Here is an 18,056-nt window from a genome sequence, read left to right as displayed (position 1 = left end):
AAGACTCGAAATTAGGCGTCGTTGATCAGGGGCTTAAAATGCCCTTAAGACCTTCAAATATGCAAATTACTAACATATAGACAAACTAAAGTAAAAAAATAATATAATTCAAATTTTCTTCTGACCAACTAGAGAATAGACGCGGCTTCAAAAGGCATGTATCGCACGACGGCCCTGGCTATCAGCATTCAAGCATTTATTTAAAATTGGCCATCTCTACAAGACTTGACTTAAGCTACTTCAAAAGTTGTATCGTCTTTGACAGGAACAACTTCATCGACTTCAAAAGTCGCGTTATCTTTGTAAATTTTAAGGGCCATCAAGCATGGCTATAATATTAATTGATGGAAAGAGAAATGTTGAAGCCGTCCACCTGCGAGACATCGTAGTAGTCCTGGTTGCTCTGGGTGTACTCGGCCAGCGTGGCGGGAACGGCTCCCGAGACTGTGCAGCTCAGTTGGCCGCCGCAGTCACTGGTTTGACAGGTTCCTCGCCCGCTCGCATCGAAAGAGCAGTCGGTTCGGCCCCAGAATCTTGCCGACTATGTACCCGCCGCCAAATTAACCGCCCGTGTCTGACCCCGGTTGAGTTTGAAGGAATGAATAATAACAAAATAACAGAAACAAATAGCTCAACGTATGCTACAGCATACAAAACCAAATCTTTTATTCATTCATTCTAAAATGCAATACAACTCCTCTTTTATTTATGGAGGATTCATCGATCCTTCTGAAATATCTAATTATTACTTAGCCAATGCATGAGCGGTGGAAGGGAAGATTAATCCACCGATTGACATACAAAAGTAACTGTTTGAACTGTCGAAACTGTGGATGCGTGGAGGTTAGAGATCTCAGCTGCATGCATGGAGCAGACGTAAGATCAATTTATTAATTATATCAAATCTTCAGTTTGGCTGCTTGCATGGAGGATCTAAACGTTTGCATGGAGGATTTGCTTGCATGTAGACGGTGGCAGGAGAAATTGTTCCTTCCAACAGAGTTACTGCCCTCCTCCGGGTAATCCGGCCGCCCAGACTGTGTACCTGCACTGTTTCGTATATCAAATTTAACTGCTCCTGCCTCTGCGACACACATACTATAATTGTTTGTCTTGGAGATCTTATTAATCCATCTACAACACGCAGTATGTTAGCAACAAAACTTACCTTGCTTGTATAAAGAGATGGGCAGTCCCGCCACAATGAGAAGCGGAAGGTCTACTACTCTTTCCATTATACAGTCTGGATTGAATGAAGATGGATAGATTGGGTATATGAGGAGAGATTTATCATTTATAAAAAGAACACCGCTCCACCAGTTCCAAAAGAAGCATGAACCCGGCTTGAGAAAGCGTGCATCTTACGACAACCCCTGGTCGGCATTTCGATTTTATGAGGATGTTTAGGATCATATTCCATAATAATACACTCTAAATTTTACTCTAGATTCTGAATTTTCTGGTTTCCTACATTCTGATAACACAATATTGAAAATTTTATATAACATTTAACAGAACATTTATAGCTGTAGATATTATAGACCTGTCAAAGTTGATAATTTCTAGTAGCTTTCCGTTAGATGGGTACATGAATTTTCAAGTAGTTTTGTTATATGGAGAAGAGAGCTCCACGTGTTACAGAGCAAGCCAGGAAGCGAAGACCCGACTTCATAGCCGCATATCCTATGAGAGCTCTGTTGTCATCAACAATAAGAGTTCTGTTGTTGATGGTTATCAACATTTAATAATTCTATTGTTAATGGTCGTCAAGATTAAGAGTTCTGTTGATAATCTCCGGCTTCACCGTCTCTGCATTGATATACATTTCTTGCACGTCGCCACATCAAAATATTTTTATCTGTGATTTTGAATCATTTCAATATCAGCGACAATGCACGTTTGATTTAGTAAATTATACTAAAGATGTTCTGTAATGAAAGTTAAGGAGAAATGAAGACTCTAACATGTTATTAACTAGCATTTGCATCGAAAAGAAATGCAAGGGTTACACTGAGAGAAAAATATTTGTAAGCTAATATGTTAGAGTACAATTTTTGTAAGCTAGTATGTTAGAGAGTACAATTTTTGTAAGGTAATATTTACAATTTTTTTTTGTTTTTTCATGACCATAAAACCCAAAACATCAATAGAGTTTACAAATTTAGTTTTTAGTAATTGAAAATATAGAAAACTGATGTTCCTAAAGCTGAATTAAAAATGAATTTACCTATCTTTGTTGATAGTAACTATGGATAAGTGGTTTATGATCACCAAGCTACTCCTTATATCTGGAAATAAGAAAAGTAATATAACATGGAAATCCAATCTTGTGCAAAAATAATGACATGAATAGCAAATACCTGGACATACTTGGGGGGAGAAGTAGCAGTTGCTTTGAGATTTTTTTGAATCAGAACCAATCTCCTTACAGCTGCTGCTTCAATCTATTAACAACATAGAAAAAGTAGATCTAAAAATATTGGGGCTTACAGTTAACAGATTCTTGAGCTTGACATGGGATTTTTGCAGTTGTTAAATTGAAATATTATGGCATGAATGGATAGTGTTCATTAATACTCTAAAAAACATTATAATTCTACATCGAAAGTTTATATAGTGTTCTCATTCATTAATAATTTTTACTTTGATAATTATATTAAAATGAATAATCTTTGATTATGTGATTTTTTTAACTATTCTTTTGTATAGATTGGTGCATTAAATTTTATGTCTTGATAACATTTAAATGAAGATTTTTTTTGTTATCATAGATATCTATGATACTACAAGTTGATAGTAATCAATGGAATTGCACTGCCACTTCATCCCAACACATATCTATTAAAAAAACCCACAAAATAAAATGCATGATGGAATCTCTTGTAAGAAGTAGGGGAAATGCTAGTTGCTCATTCTAAATCCTTGCTTATAGATGAAATTTCAATAGGGTTGGACAATTCTACAACGTACCAAATTATTAAGTGTTTGCACCAAATTGTTTATGTTCTTGATGGGAAAATATTGATTTCTCTTTTGCAGCCTGGTCATGAAACATATGAGCTATTTGATGACAAATCTTGTCTAGAGGTGAGATTGTGTATCAAGGACATCGAGAATATGTGCTTGATTTTTTCAGTTCTATGGGTTTCATACCGTGACAGAAAAGGAGTAGCTGATTTCTTATAGGAAATGATGTCAAGAAAGTACCAAGAGAAATATTGGACTTATGGAAATCAATTGTGTCACTACATACTTGTTAAGGAATTCATAGAGGCCTTCCACTCATTTCATATTGGTAAGAGTCATCACATTGATATGATTAAACATAGAACCATCTTGTTGCACTTACATCTACCAAGTATGGTATTAGTAGAATGAAAATGCTCAAAGCTTGATACTCTAGAGAAGTGTTGCTTATGGAAAGGAACTCTTTTGTTTACATATTCAAAATAGGACAAGGTCTTACAGATCGTGACAATTACCATGAGTATTACAACTTTCTTTTTCATTTTAAAGTGAATTATTAGCGATATTGTCAGATGACCTTTCAAAAAATTATTTGGACAATGATGAACTTTTTCGAGATGAAATTGACATTTTTTTTATAAATATGCCGATTTTAGTAAACCACCAATGGTTTCATACATTCTAATTTTTTTGGAGCTTATGCTTCAAAGATATATAAGAAAGGGAAGCCCACATCTCATTAAACTAAAAGCAAGAGTCTAAAGAATGATCAACAGAAAAAGCTAAGTAGCTAGTAATTGAAGGTAGGCTGACTAAAATCCTAAGAAGTTTAAACTCCTACATCCCATGAGCAGTCAACTGAGATGAGAAGTTTTAGACTATTGGAAATCTGCAAAGTTTATGGCCTATGGATAAATTCATCAGAGGAGACTGAAAGAGTAGAATATGAATATATGATTAAAAGTTCATATTTGCAAATGTTGTAGAGTAATGATATTTTTTTAGAACACACCATATATAAAAATATATGGTAAGTTTGAGGATTATGATCATCGGAAAAGAAAGTATGGATTCTACTTATGCACTAGATATTTTTTATTTCTTGAGTTTTATGGCTATATATTTGATCCTTCCAAAAGCTTCTGAAATACTTCAGATGTTACTAATGAGATTGGTTGAAAAGTTTGAGAAATGTTTAATCAAAGTTCTACCAGAATTTTGCAACACTGCTCTAATTTTTATAGAATAGATAACATTGTTCTAATTTTTACAAATCAAATAGAATGGAGAAGAAAATAAAGACTATATGAATAGGTTTGATCAATTGCATCAACAATTTCCCATGATGTTAACAGGGAAGGACATGCAAGGTAATGGTGATTGCAGGGTGCTATTGAATAGATTGGATATCAAGTTTATTTGTAATGGACTTGAGCATGGAATTACTATTGAAGTATTGCAAAAGGCAAGTCAAACACTCCCCTTTATCACTTACAAAAAAATGAATGAAATGTCGTGTTGTCAAGTCTATGAAGTCTAAGAGACAAGTTTCTAGAATATGTAAAGAAGGAATTGACAAGTGAGCTCTTATCTCATTAAAGTCACTAAAGACTCGACACATATTAAAATAAAAGAAATCAGAAAATGGTTAATATTGATGCTTAATAGAAAATCTTACAAAACTAAAACCAATAGGTTGCATCCAACTCAAACTTGTTCTTGATGGTGATTTGACTTACGACTCTGTAGTCAATGCACAAGAAATAGGATCCATCTTTCTCGATAAAATTGTTGGTTTAGCTAAGGGAATTGTTCTAAGTATAGTTATTCCAAATTCCAGAAACTATTTCACAAGCTTTTTTTCCTGTCTAATCCCCATTTATAATGTTGTAAGAAATATAGACATATTCCTAAGTGAAATTTCCAAGGAGAATATTTATCTAATTTCAACTTTCGTATACAAATTCAATGAGGATTGATACATTCTAAGAACAATTTATTGTAATAGGTTTCTTCCTAAAGAAAGAACATGCAACAATAATTGGACTAATGATGAATACCAACAAGGAGCAAGGAGAAAAAGTGTAGAAGAACATTCACATGATAGCAGATGAAATAATTGTTGAATGCAGAACTTTCTATACAGCTGGACAGGAAACTATAACAATCTTTGTTCGTAATACATAGGGACTGGCAAGAACATGCATGTAAGGAGGTCTTAGAAGTGTGTGGAAAAAAATATTTTCTTAATGCAAGCATCGGGAATGACCTAATGATTGTAAGAATAAATACCATTAACCCTACTCAAATTTTATTTGTTTCCCTAATTGGTCTATAACATGTTTAATTTCCATAATATTCTATTTACCCTATTTGAAATGTTGGGCTAGATGGTAGAGGAGGATTTAAAGTCATTCCATGGTTCCCACAAATTGATTGCATTCCTTAGAAATCTATTAAGGTAAACTTTGATTTGTAGATTAATATATACCGTAGTGTACCCTTACTATTGCAAATGGGGATAAATCCTGGAGACTTTAACCACTTGTGATAGCACTGGTTCGACAAATGGATAAGCTAGTAAAGCTTGGCAGGTTCTCAATTCCTGCATGTATTGAACTTCATATTCCAATCCTTGCAATGTACCTTGACCCATCTTTATGGGGAGACAACTTGGACAAATTCAACCCAAAGCTATTCATTTAAGGAATTTCAAAAGCTACTAAGCATCCAAATGCATTCATGCCATTTCATTAGGCCCCAAGATTTACATTGATTAAAACTTTGCACTATTAGAGGCCAAAGTGGTATTGGCCATGATTCTGCAATGGTTTTCCTTTGTGATTTCACCTAATTACTGTTGCCCCTTAGTTGTCCTTGATGAAAAAAAGAGGGCAATTATACTAGGTTTGGTTATACCGTTTGGCATCCAGATTGGAAACTTTTGTTATAGATGTTTATCATTTACAAATATTCATAATGTAGTGGCACTGATTATATGTTTTCCTATGTTATTCAAATTCATATTTGGTTTGAATAATGACAGACTGCAAGGATACAAAAGTCACTTTTATAGTGATATTATCTTAAAAAAGGTAACAAATATTTTTTATTTTAAAAGGTCACACTTTTGTGACTATACATTCATTCTAAATCAGGCCTTAGTGCAAACATAAAGATACCTTACATGGACTATATGATATGGCATAATGAATGCTATGGATGCCAAATGACTTTGGAATGTTGGGGTATATTTTGTCAGGGTTTAAGTGAAAAATATTAACCAGGTACAAACCACTGCGGGCTCCACAACACATTAGTCTCTCTTGGAAATGCATTTGATCTAATATATGGCAATAAACTTTGTTCATCAAGTTTTTGATTGGTCATTGCAAGCTCTGAGCCACGTAAGTGCTTGAGATATTATTCTTATCATATCTAGCCGGAATTGAAAAGTTTATGCAGTTTGCAAAAGTATTCAAAAAATTGTTTAGGGCAGCTTAATGATCAAACAAGTTTCTATCATTTGAAGTTATTTTGAAAACCCTAGTTCAGGGCTGCCGCTATGGAGATCCTATTGGTCATTATAGGAAGTTTCTGTTTTGGTTTCTTGACATGAGTTTTTATTATATCATACTATTGGTTTTTGAAGATTTCAACGGTGATTTTTGTGGCTAAGTTCATTTGGATTTTGCAAAGATTTTTAAGCTGATTATACTTAGTTTTTTTTTTTATATCTATAGATAATATCGTTTCCCAAATGAAAGGGAAGAATATGGTATCTCGTATTTTGTTTTTTTTTGTTTTGAAAGCTGGCATTAAAAAAAAAAAAGGAAAAGATCATTTATTAAAAATGCAACCGCAACAAATAATTTTTTATCTTATTTTGCAATTCTTTTTAGAAATAGAAAATTTAAAGGGTTTTATTTCTTTTCTTTTCAAAACAGAAAATGAAAAGGTTTTATTTTGAAAGATTAGGGTTTAATTTCAAAAAGAAAGAAGAGTTTTTCATTATCAAAACTTATTTTTTTCAGAAAAGAATAAGAGAGAAGGAAACTATTTTATTTTCTAGAAAATAGAAACCGAAAGACATAAAGGGTTTTGTTAATTTTGGAAAAAGATATTATAGTTTTCAGTTTCGATTTTCTGCAAAATGAAAGATGGTTTTTTGGTTGTATAGCAAACCCTAGTTAGGGTTTCGTAACCCTATTCGAGGGTTATAGTTGAAGACTTTGTTACAGACAACACTAGCTATTTAAAACATATTTTTTGGATAGAGTTTTTTTTTAAATAAAGAACTTGATTCAAAACAGAGCATAAATCTTTCACAGATACAGAGGGTTTATAAATTGAATTTTTTTGATAAAGTGTGTGCTATCTCTCTCTGTTGTATTCTAGGGATTGAGGTCTTACAAAGATTGAAATTTGTACTCTCTGATTTTGATTAAAGAGACTTGTATTGTTATTATTAAATATCTCTTTAGTAAACTTGTTTAATCATTGACAAATTTGTAGTTGCAAAATCATTGTGTAATTATAAATTTATCAGTGTTTGTAACTTGACATTTCTTGACATAGTATGAGATATGGGGGTTGGTGCTCCTTGAAGTTTGATACTTTTAAATTCAGTGTAATAGAGTTGGTTCTCTTTGAGATAATAAAAGGATATTTTACCGAGTGGTTTTTTTATGCCAAGAGGATTTTCCACTCATGAAAAATTTGTGTCTTGTGTCTAATGTTTCTGATCTGTTTCATTAGATTTCTCTAATGCTTTTTCCCTGTCTTAATTTTTTGCATTTCAGTTGTCATCTTGGTCTAAATCATTTCATGTTAAATGCAATGTTGAAGGTTCAAAGTTGTTGTTCATAGTTACAAAGTTTATGTTGCAATGTGTTAGAAGTTCAAATTTGTCTCTTTATGTAAATTCAGTTTCAGTTAAGTATTATATGATTATTCGAATTGATCATATTGAATGGTCATTCTTACATGATTTTATAAGATTGATTTATTGTCAAAGATCTATTTTAAAAGAATCTTAGATTGAGCCAACTAAGTCAAATTTCCTATTGACTCTGATTCACCCCCCCAACCCCTCTCAGAGTCTAGTCACTTCCAACAAGTGGTAGCAGAGCATAGGGTCCCTCCATATAGGTCTGTCCTAGGGATTGTTCCTGGTAAATTAGAAGTTTTATAATGGCTCATTCACAAGAAGGTGCTTCACTTTCTAGAGAACCTCTTTTTGATGGCAGAGATTATGCATTCTAGAATATTAGGATTGAAACTTACCCGGTTTCTGTTGATCTTAATGTATGGAACACTGTGACCGCAAATTATGTTCTTCCTACTACTATTCCCACATATCCTAATGCAAAAACAAAATATGAATTAAATACCAGAGCTAAGCATGCTATCTTGTTCGGTCTTACAAAGGCTATCTTTGTTAAGGTTATACATTGATCATCTGCCCATGAGATATGGAACAAACTTGAAACTATTTATCAAGGAGATCCAAAAGTCAAAGAATCAGATTGAGTCTTTGAGAATGAAAGAAGATGAGACTATTGCAAGTTACTTTCGCAGAATTGATGAAGTTGTGAATTCTAGAAGAGGTCTTGGTGAAACTATTGATGAAAAAGATGTTGTAAGAAAGGTCATTCGAACTTTTTTGCCCAAATTTGAAACTAAGGTTCGAATGACCTTTCTTACAACATCTTTTTCATCAACTTTTTTTAAGAAGAAGAGTTTTTATACTATGTCTCTTGATAACCTACAAAGCATACTTACAGCCTATGAAATGAGGATGTGTAGCAATCCTTCCACTTCTAAACAAACTGCTTTCAAAGTAGAAAAGAAAGAAGAACCTGATAGTGAATCTAAACTCTCAGATGCTATTGAAGCATTGCTTGTTAGAAAAGTGAAAAAGAAATACAAGGGAAAATTACCTTTCAAATACTTTAATTGTGGAAAAGTTGGACACTTTGCTGCATAATGTCCTCTAAGTGATCAGAACAACAAAGAGGTAAAACTAGAAAAAATTTACAAAAAGAAAATGTGGAACCCTAAAAAGAAATTCAATACATTTAAGAAAAAGAATAGTCTCTTCACAAAAGAAGAATCTGAACACAAATCACATGAATCACCTTGTGAAGGTGATGAGACTCTATTCATGACAAAAATAGAATCTTCTTCAAAAACTATAACTAGCAAACCTGAAAGACAATCTGATTTAGATCAAAATGAAATTGATCTTGAGGGAGAGTTACTTTGTTCTCTCAAAGAAATAAAGAGATTGAAAAAGATAGCAGCTTCTTAGGAAAGCTCAAATCGGATTTTACAAGTTGAGTTAAATAATTCAAATTTAGCAGTTGGAAGTATGAAATCTCTTCTTGATGATAGAGAAAAGAAAATTGAAACCTTAGAACAACAAACAATAATTCTGCAAAAGAAAATTGAATAGTATGAAAGTACAATGCATTTAAATGATATTTTGAGCAAGCAAAAACAACACAGAATGACACTGTTTAAATTCAGGTTCTTTCATGGCTATTGCTTTTATTGCAATAAGTTTGGCCATAAGGTTAACACTTGCAGATTTTGGCTACATAGAACCCCTATGTTTGGATAGAAACAAGCCTATGGCTTTCCAAACACTGTGAAGTGTGTCAAATGTAACACTTTTGGAAATACCTCTACTCAGTGCAAATCAAAGATAAATGTTGATAAGGTGTGGAAAACTAAGTTTGTACCTAGCAAAGAGAAATAAATGTTAGTGCAAACTACATTTCTATCAAATAAGAAATCATTGTGGGTATTGGATAGTGGATGTTCACACCATATGATAGGAGATAAAAGTAAGTTTCTTCATCTGGAAGACTTTGATGGAGGTTTTGTAAGATTTGGTGACAATTCAGGAGCTTATGTAAGAGGTAAAGGTATTACTGTTGAATGATTACACTCCAATCCATGATATTTATTTCGTAGAAAGATTAAAACACAACTTGTTAAGTGTTAGTCAAATTTGTGATAGTGGTTATAATGTATCCTTTGGTTCTCAAGGTTGTGCTATAAAAAATAAATCTAGTAAAATTATTGTTGATTGTTTGAGAACAATTGGCAATGTTTACAATTTGCTTGACTCCACTAACTATGAAAACAATAAAGGCATGTGTCTTATGAGTCAAGTAGAGGAAAATTGGTTATGACACAAGCGCTTGGGACATGTGAACTTTGAGAATCTGGTTTGAATCAGCAAAAACTAGAATGTCAAAGGTTTACCTATGTTGAGTAAACCATCAAACTCTATGTGTGAGGAGTGTCTGAAAGGTAAAAAACAAAAGTATCCTTTAAATATAAAGAACACTCTTCCACTAGACCATTACAACTTGTTCACACAGATCTATGTGGTCCAACAAGGACACAATCCATCAATGGTGAAAGGTACTTTATGTTTTTTTGTTGATGATTATACAAGAATGGTTTGGGTTACTTTTCTTAAGCATAAATCAGAAGCATTTGATAGTGATGTCATGGAAATGGGGACAAGGCAACAACAAAGTTCAATGTTAATAAGTTAGTTTCAACCATAAAAACAAAACAAAGAACTAAAAACCATTCCAAACATATCAAGAGAGATTTCAAAAAGCATGAAAGAAGTTTAACAAAATAAAAGAAAGGAGAAGAGCCTCCCTAAGATGCTTCCATGATGCCTTTTGATGCTTCTCCCTTGTTTCTCTCCTCTCCAAGTCCCAAATGAGTGTAGCTCTCAGCTTTTAGCACTAGCCATGGATGCCATATGGAGATTCAAGATGGTTGAATATGATAAGCAAATACTATGCAAGAGTAGATAGTGATGCTATGAAAAAGCTCTATGCTAATGCCAGTATAACAACAATACTCTAAAATGTTTCTTTTTTTGCTTGAGGAGAAGGGTTCTATTTATAGAAGAAATAGGGAAATGAAGGGTTAAGATTGAGCAATCTTAACAAGGGTTAGGATTGAAAGTTGGGGATCCATGTGCATAATTGGCACCAATAAAATGGTGACAAGTGTCAACATAGGATTGGGTTGAGAGAAGAGGTTGGAGGCATTAAAGGCCTGAGAAGACCTCATGGTTATCTAGAAGGTAAGGGTCAAGCCTAAATTAAGATTACCCACTGGATTAAGAGTTAATCCAAGGATAAACCTTTGTGCAAATGTTTAAGAGATAATCATGGTCAAAGCATTAATGGCCTGATGAGACCTTTGGGTTGGGTAGAGGTTGAGTCAAAACAAATGTTTTAACCATGTGGGAGGGTTGAATTAACCATTAATGGTTATTGGAGACTTTGGGGATTAAGTGGTTGAAGGTTGGAAGCTTTCAAAGGTTATCCAAGACTTTGAGGGTTAATTTGTTGAACACACAAAGCATTAATTGCTTTTCAAAGACTTTGGAGTCTTTGAGAAGTGACTCCAATTTGCTTAGGAATGTGACAATATTTAGGGGATGGATTAGGCTAATTAGGAAGGGTTTAGAAGAATCTAGAAGGGGTTGAGGCATACAAGTGGATTTTGTAGGAAAATGCAAGTGGGAGAAATTTTGGTATTTTCAATTAAAATAAAATCATTTATTTCAATTAAATGGTGTAAGTTGAATTTGGATAAATATTTATATAAATATTAATTTATTTAAATGAGAAAAAGAAGATAAAGCATTTAAAATGCTTGAAGACTTTGAGGGAAACCATTAAAGGCTTGAAGACTTTAAGGAAAACCATTAAAGTCTTTAAGAAGACTATAGAAGGAAGCCATCAAGTTTGAAGACTTTAAAGCCATCAAGTTTGAATACTTTAAGGGAAACCATTAAAGGTTTCAAGTGGGTGAGGATAAAGGTGATTTAAATAAATTATTTATTTAAAATAATTGTGCAACTTGCTTTTGTAGGAAAATACAAGTGGGTGGAGGATAAAGGTGATTTAAATAAATGATAATTTATTTAAATGTGAGAGGTGGGATTTTGGGGGTTTTAAATAAATATTAATTTATTTAAATGTGAGAGAAGATTTAATTAAATAAATATGATTTATTTATTTAATTAATGGTCTGAATTTGGTTAAGTGAATTAAATCAAATAAATTGAATAATTTATTTAATTAATAGGAGAATAGGGTTAAGATGAATTAATTAAATATTAATTTAATTAATTATTAATTGATGGTTAAATAATCAAATAAATACTAAGTATTCATTTAATCAAGTGGACAGATTTATGTGACTACATTTGCCCCTCTTTGAGACGGTGCGGTTTATCGCGTCGTTTCAAAGAAAGAAAAAATAGGTGTGAAGAAATGCCCCATAAAATGTAAATTTAATGGGTGGTATGCCCCCTCGAGAGATGGGCCGAAATTTTTTGAAAAATCGGGCGATCTCTCGAAAAAGAATGAAAAGCGGAGGGGAGGTAGAATAGAAGAAATTAGAACTAATGATGAAAGAATGGGAGAAAATGGAGTGAATATGAAGAAACAACAAGCCAGCGAGTACCCTGAGGTCATGCAAGAGATACATAGCAGATGTAGTGTGGGGTTTTGATTGATGCTATACAATTGATCAAAATTGGTTGGACAATCTGGTGCAATCGGTTGAATTGCCCCGGTCAAGTCAAAGCATGACAGTTGATGTCAGTTGGTCGCTTGGACATGATAAAGTCTGAGTAAGTGAATCAAAGTGACCTGATGGTGACTTAGACAATTGATGTAATTGTCCGATGAAGTCAAGGTATATGAAGCAAAATACTCGTTGAGACGTAGACAATTGATGTAATTGTCCGTTGGATTGTGTTTGATTGGTTTGATCAATTGATAATGTGTGTGTGATGGATGGTTGTGGGGAATCATGGTAGCCCCGTTGAGACTAGGTCATTATGATAAATGCCTGATGTAGTCTAGGATTACCATGACCAATTACCTGTTGAGACCCGAAGATACTTGATCAGAGTATCTGTTGATAGTCTAGGTGTGTGGGAGTCGATGTATCTGTGCAAATAGAGTAACTTTCTTGACTTATTGGATGACTTAGGATAGGAAACACAATCCCTCCTATTTAGAGATGGATGGTGATGAACGTGGCTTGATTGGGTTGATTGAGAAACGATGTAGGGTATGTGATGCTGATTATCAAGATGGGGAGGGTGAGGGGGGGTTCAATGTTAAATAGAAGAAATGGAGGACCTATTACATTCCTATGGAAGAAGAGGAAAATAGAGTATCCATTGTCATTACTATGTATGAATGATATGCAGCTATTTATGAATGTATGGATGGATGGAATGCAACGAAATGCAATATATATAGATGAGATGGAATGACGATCCATGGTGCTTTATTTTTCATCATTGAGCTTTAAAATGTTGTAAGAAAATACAAGCAACTTGACATAAAGATTCAAGATGACCAGAGTATTTCTTACATGGATTTTGATATAGCAAGTTAATACAAGCAACTTGATATAATGGATCAAGTTGACCTGAGTATTGCTTGCGGAACAGATAAGGATTATCTCCTTTCATGCATGACTTGGAACGTCCTCCTTGATCTTAGGCTGATCATATCCTGAGACAAGTGCATACCGTAATAAGAGATAAAACCTTTATCCAGTTTGGATGAGGTAGGAGGAACCAAAGAAAGAGAATTGTACCTGCAAACAAAAAATATATACATAAAGAATAAAGAATATGGATCCTTGGTAATGGTTCATGCTCATATGGTCGAGGTATACGCTGTAGTCAGCAAGCCGTAATGATCTATGACTGCATTTTTGTCTATGATCACATAGCTTAGTGAACTTCCCACGTAGACACCATTAGTACATGCCCCAGAACTTCATCGGAATTAATGCGCAAATGATACAAAACAATGCTGCAAGATCCTAATATAGATAAACGAATGATTGTACTCACAAATCAACCAAGTATTTGATAGCTTAACATAATTTTCTTGTCAAAGAAAACGTCACTTTTGTCTTTGTTTTGGTAAGGAAGGATGCATCCTTGTTTAAGACAGTTTGGATTGTTGATGTTGATTGTGTTGGTCGAGTGATAAGTGGTCATTTGTGTGAGTATTTTGTATCTGATCGGATGAATATGTACAAGGTGTTGTCATGTTTTTTTGGGTGATTTTCGATGGTTTTTTTATGTTTTTGGATTTTGTGTAATAGTTTTTGAATGTTTGTGGATTTTGTGAGTCATTTTTGAATGTTTTTGTATTTTGCGAGACATTTTTGAATGTTTTTGTATTTTGCGAGACATTTTTGAATGTTTTTGCCAATGAATCACCAGTAATGTAGAATCCACTTCCATCATCTAGATTGTAAGGGCATTGCCCCCAGTTTTAGACATGACTATGAAAAAGTGGGATGCAAGATGTATGGAGTACTATCATAATTGCAGAGGAATAACAAGCCATGGTTGATGGATGGATGGATGTATGTATGAAGTAGATGTGATCGCCACAAGTCTGAAAGATAATGGAGCCATAGCCTTTACGAGTGGCGCCTGTTTGCCAGGTTTTCACCATCGTTCTTACCCAAGGTGCCACCGGAGTGGTTGTTCACCGTTTGGATGCATGATTTTTCTTTACTTTTTTGAATGTTTTTATATTTTCTTCAGGACATTTTTCTGAATGTTTTTTTGGTATTTTCTGATAGGCAGGGGAGCCTGATGCTCTGTACAGCTTATGTGTAAAACCGTTTGAGGTGCATGCTGTTGATTGGATCTACGAGCGGTTCTCCATCTGATGTAGCCAACTGATATGCCCCGGACCCAAATACAGCAGTGACAACATATGGGCCTAGCCAATTTGATTCAAACTTGCCTTGATGTTCTCTGTTTGGTTGGTTGCGAGGATTCTCTCGAAGAACAAGATCACCTACCTCAAATGTACGAGGTCTAACTCAGTGATTGTAGCTTCTACTCATGCGCTGCTGATAGGCTTTGAGGTGATTGTATGCAGCTTGTCGCTTCTCATCTAGTAACTCTAAGTCTTGAAGACGGGATACTCTGTATGCTTCATCATCGATGAGATTGTGCAATGAAACTCGTAAGGATGGTATCTCGACCTCAATAGGTAAGATAGCTTTAGCACCATAGACCAATGAATAAGGAGTTGCACCTGTAGGGGTCCGAATGCTAGTTCGATATGCCCATAGCGCTGGATTCAATTGAACATGCCAATCACGGCCGGCATCATTGACTGTCTTCTTTAGGATCCTCAATATGTTTTTATTGGATGCTTCGGCCTGACCATTGCCTTGTGGGTAATAGGGAGTGGAAAAGCGGTGTTGGATATGAAATTTCTCACAAAGCTCACGAACATCCTGATTTTTGAAAGGAAGACCGTTATCTGTGACAATGGACATGGGCACACCATACCGGCAGATGATGTAATTGAGGATGAATGAGGCAATCTGCTTGCCGGTGACTTGGGTAAGTGGAACAGCTTCGATCCACTTGGTGAAATATTCGGTGGCGGTAATAATGAATTTATGGCCATTGGATGAAGATGGATGGATTTTACCCACAAGATCAAGACCCCATTGACAAAAAGGCCATGGTGTTGTGATTGGTTGCAGTTCTTGAGCTGGTGCATGTATTAGGTCGCCATGAACTTGACATTTTTTGCATTTCCTGACAAAGTAGTAGGAATCCTTTTCCATAGATGGCCAATAGTATCCAGCTCGCATGATCTTCTTGGCTAGTGATGGACCACTTGAATGAGTCCCGCAAATTCCTTCATGTACCTCTTCCAAAACCTTTGTTATCTCATCTTGTTCCAGACACCGAAGGAGAGTACCATCAAGACTACGTCGGTATAGGGTTTCGGCAATAATGGTATATCGAGCAGTTTGGCGAATGAAGGTTTTACGTTGGTTATTTGATTGGTTGGGAGGAAGGGTGTGATCACGGAGATAGGTGTAGAACTCACCGTACCATGGGGATTCAGAACCAACAAGGCAACATATCATTTCAGATTCGAGGATATCATAAGCGGGGATCCAAAGTTGTTCTACCAAGAACTCGTAGCGTGTTGAATTCTGTGGAAGATCTAGTAGAGATGCGATGGTAGCCATGGCGTCAGCAGCTCGATTCTGATCTCTTGGTATCTGCTCAAAAGTGATAGTAGTAAATGATGTCTTTAGACTGTCCACCATTTGCTTGTATGGCATGAGTTTATCATCTTTGGTCTGATATTCATTAGTTGCTTGTCGAATGACCAGTTGTGAGTCGCCATATACTTGTAGTTCTTGTAATTTCCATTGTACGGCTAACCTGAGTCCTGTGATCAAGGCCTCATACTCTGCTATGTTGTTTGTGCATGGAAATGTGAGCCTGTAAGACTTCGGGATGCTATCACCTTGAGGTGTGATAAACAGAATGCCTGCCCCCGAGCCGTGCCTAGTGTATGAACCATCAAAATATAGTTTCCATGGTTGTGCTTCTGTGATCATGAATATCTCTTCATCTAGAAAATTGGAAATGAGAGGATGATCGCCTATGAGTGGTGCATCGGCCAATTGATCTGCAATGACCTGACCTTTGATAGCTTTACGGTCCACATACTCGATGTCGAATTCACTTAGAATCATTACCCATTTAGCTAAGCGACCTGTCAATGCTGCTTTGCTAAGTAAATACTTGAGTGGATCAATCTTTGCAATGAGTTGCACCTTGTGTGTTAACAGATAGTGCCTCAGTTTAGTGGCTGCCAAGATTACTACTAGGCAAGCTCGCTCAATAGGTGTGTAATTGAGTTCATAGCCCACAAGTGTGCGAGAGATGTAGTAAATAGCACACTCTTTTCCTTCTGCATTATGTCGTGCCAGTAGTACACCCAATGCTGTACTTGTTGCTGAGATATAGAGCAATAATGGTCTACTTGGATCTGGTGGCATCAACAATGGTGGATTCATGAGATAGTCTTTAAGCGCTTGAAATGCTTGCTGGCATCTGTCATCCCACTGAAAGCGGATGTTCTTGTGTAGCAGGTGTGTGAATGGGTGACACTTATCAGCCAATTGTGCAATGAATCTGCGGATAGATTGAAGCCGTCCTTGTAGTGTTCTTAGCTGACTGATATTCTTTGGAGGTGGCATGTCCATGATTGCTTTAACCTTTGCTGGATCAACCTCAATGCCTTTGCTTGAGACAATGTATCCTAGAAGCTTCCCGGAGGTCACTCCGAAGACACATTTCTTTGGGTTGAGTCGAACATGGTATTGTTCCAGTCTATCAAAGATTTTATCTAAGATGTGAAGATGTCCTTCTCTAGTAAGTGATTTTGCTAGTAAATCATCCACATAATCTTCCATTATAGTATGCATCATGTCATGGAAGATGGTGGTCATTGCTCTTTGATAGGTCGCTCCTGCATTCTTTAGACCAAAAGGCATTACATTCCAGCAGTATGTGCCCCATGGACATGTGAAGGCTGTCTTATGTTGGTCCTCTGGTGCGATCTTTATCTGATTGTATCCTGAAAAGCCATCCATGAGTGAAAGCATCGCATGTCCTGCTGTCAAATCTACTATGATGTCGATATTTGGTAGAGGGAAGTCATCCTTAGGACATGCTTTATTTAGATCTCTGAAGTCTGTACAAATGCGGATGCCCCCTTTTGGTTTGCCAACTGGCACAATATTGGAGATCCATTCTGCATAATCAATTGGTCTAATGAAACCAACATCCAGGAGTTTCTTGAGTTCTGTTTTGACTAGCACGGCAATCTGAGGATGCATCTTACGAAGCTTCTGCTTGATAGGTTTGGCTCCTTTTGCTACTGTGATATGATGCATGACTAAATCAGGATCAAGCCCAGGCATGTCTGCATATGACCATGCAAAGTTGATCTGACGCTGTTGGAAGAACTCTATAAATTGAGGTTGTTCCTCTGGAGTGAGAAGAGATGCCAGATGTATGATATGAGGGTTTTCAGGAGTCCCCACATTGTATTCTTTAGTCTCCTCAATGAGAATCGTCGATCGTTCCTGTTGTGTACTAGCAGGGAGAATGTCAAACCCTTCATCCTCAAGTGCCTCAGAGAGGTTTTCACCATTGGATACGC

The sequence above is a fragment of the Cryptomeria japonica genome, unplaced genomic scaffold, assembly GCF_030272615.1.
Source record: "Cryptomeria japonica unplaced genomic scaffold, Sugi_1.0 HiC_scaffold_66, whole genome shotgun sequence".
NCBI lineage: Eukaryota > Viridiplantae > Streptophyta > Pinopsida > Cupressales > Cupressaceae > Cryptomeria > Cryptomeria japonica.
Note: the sequence above shows the minus strand (reverse complement) of the source record.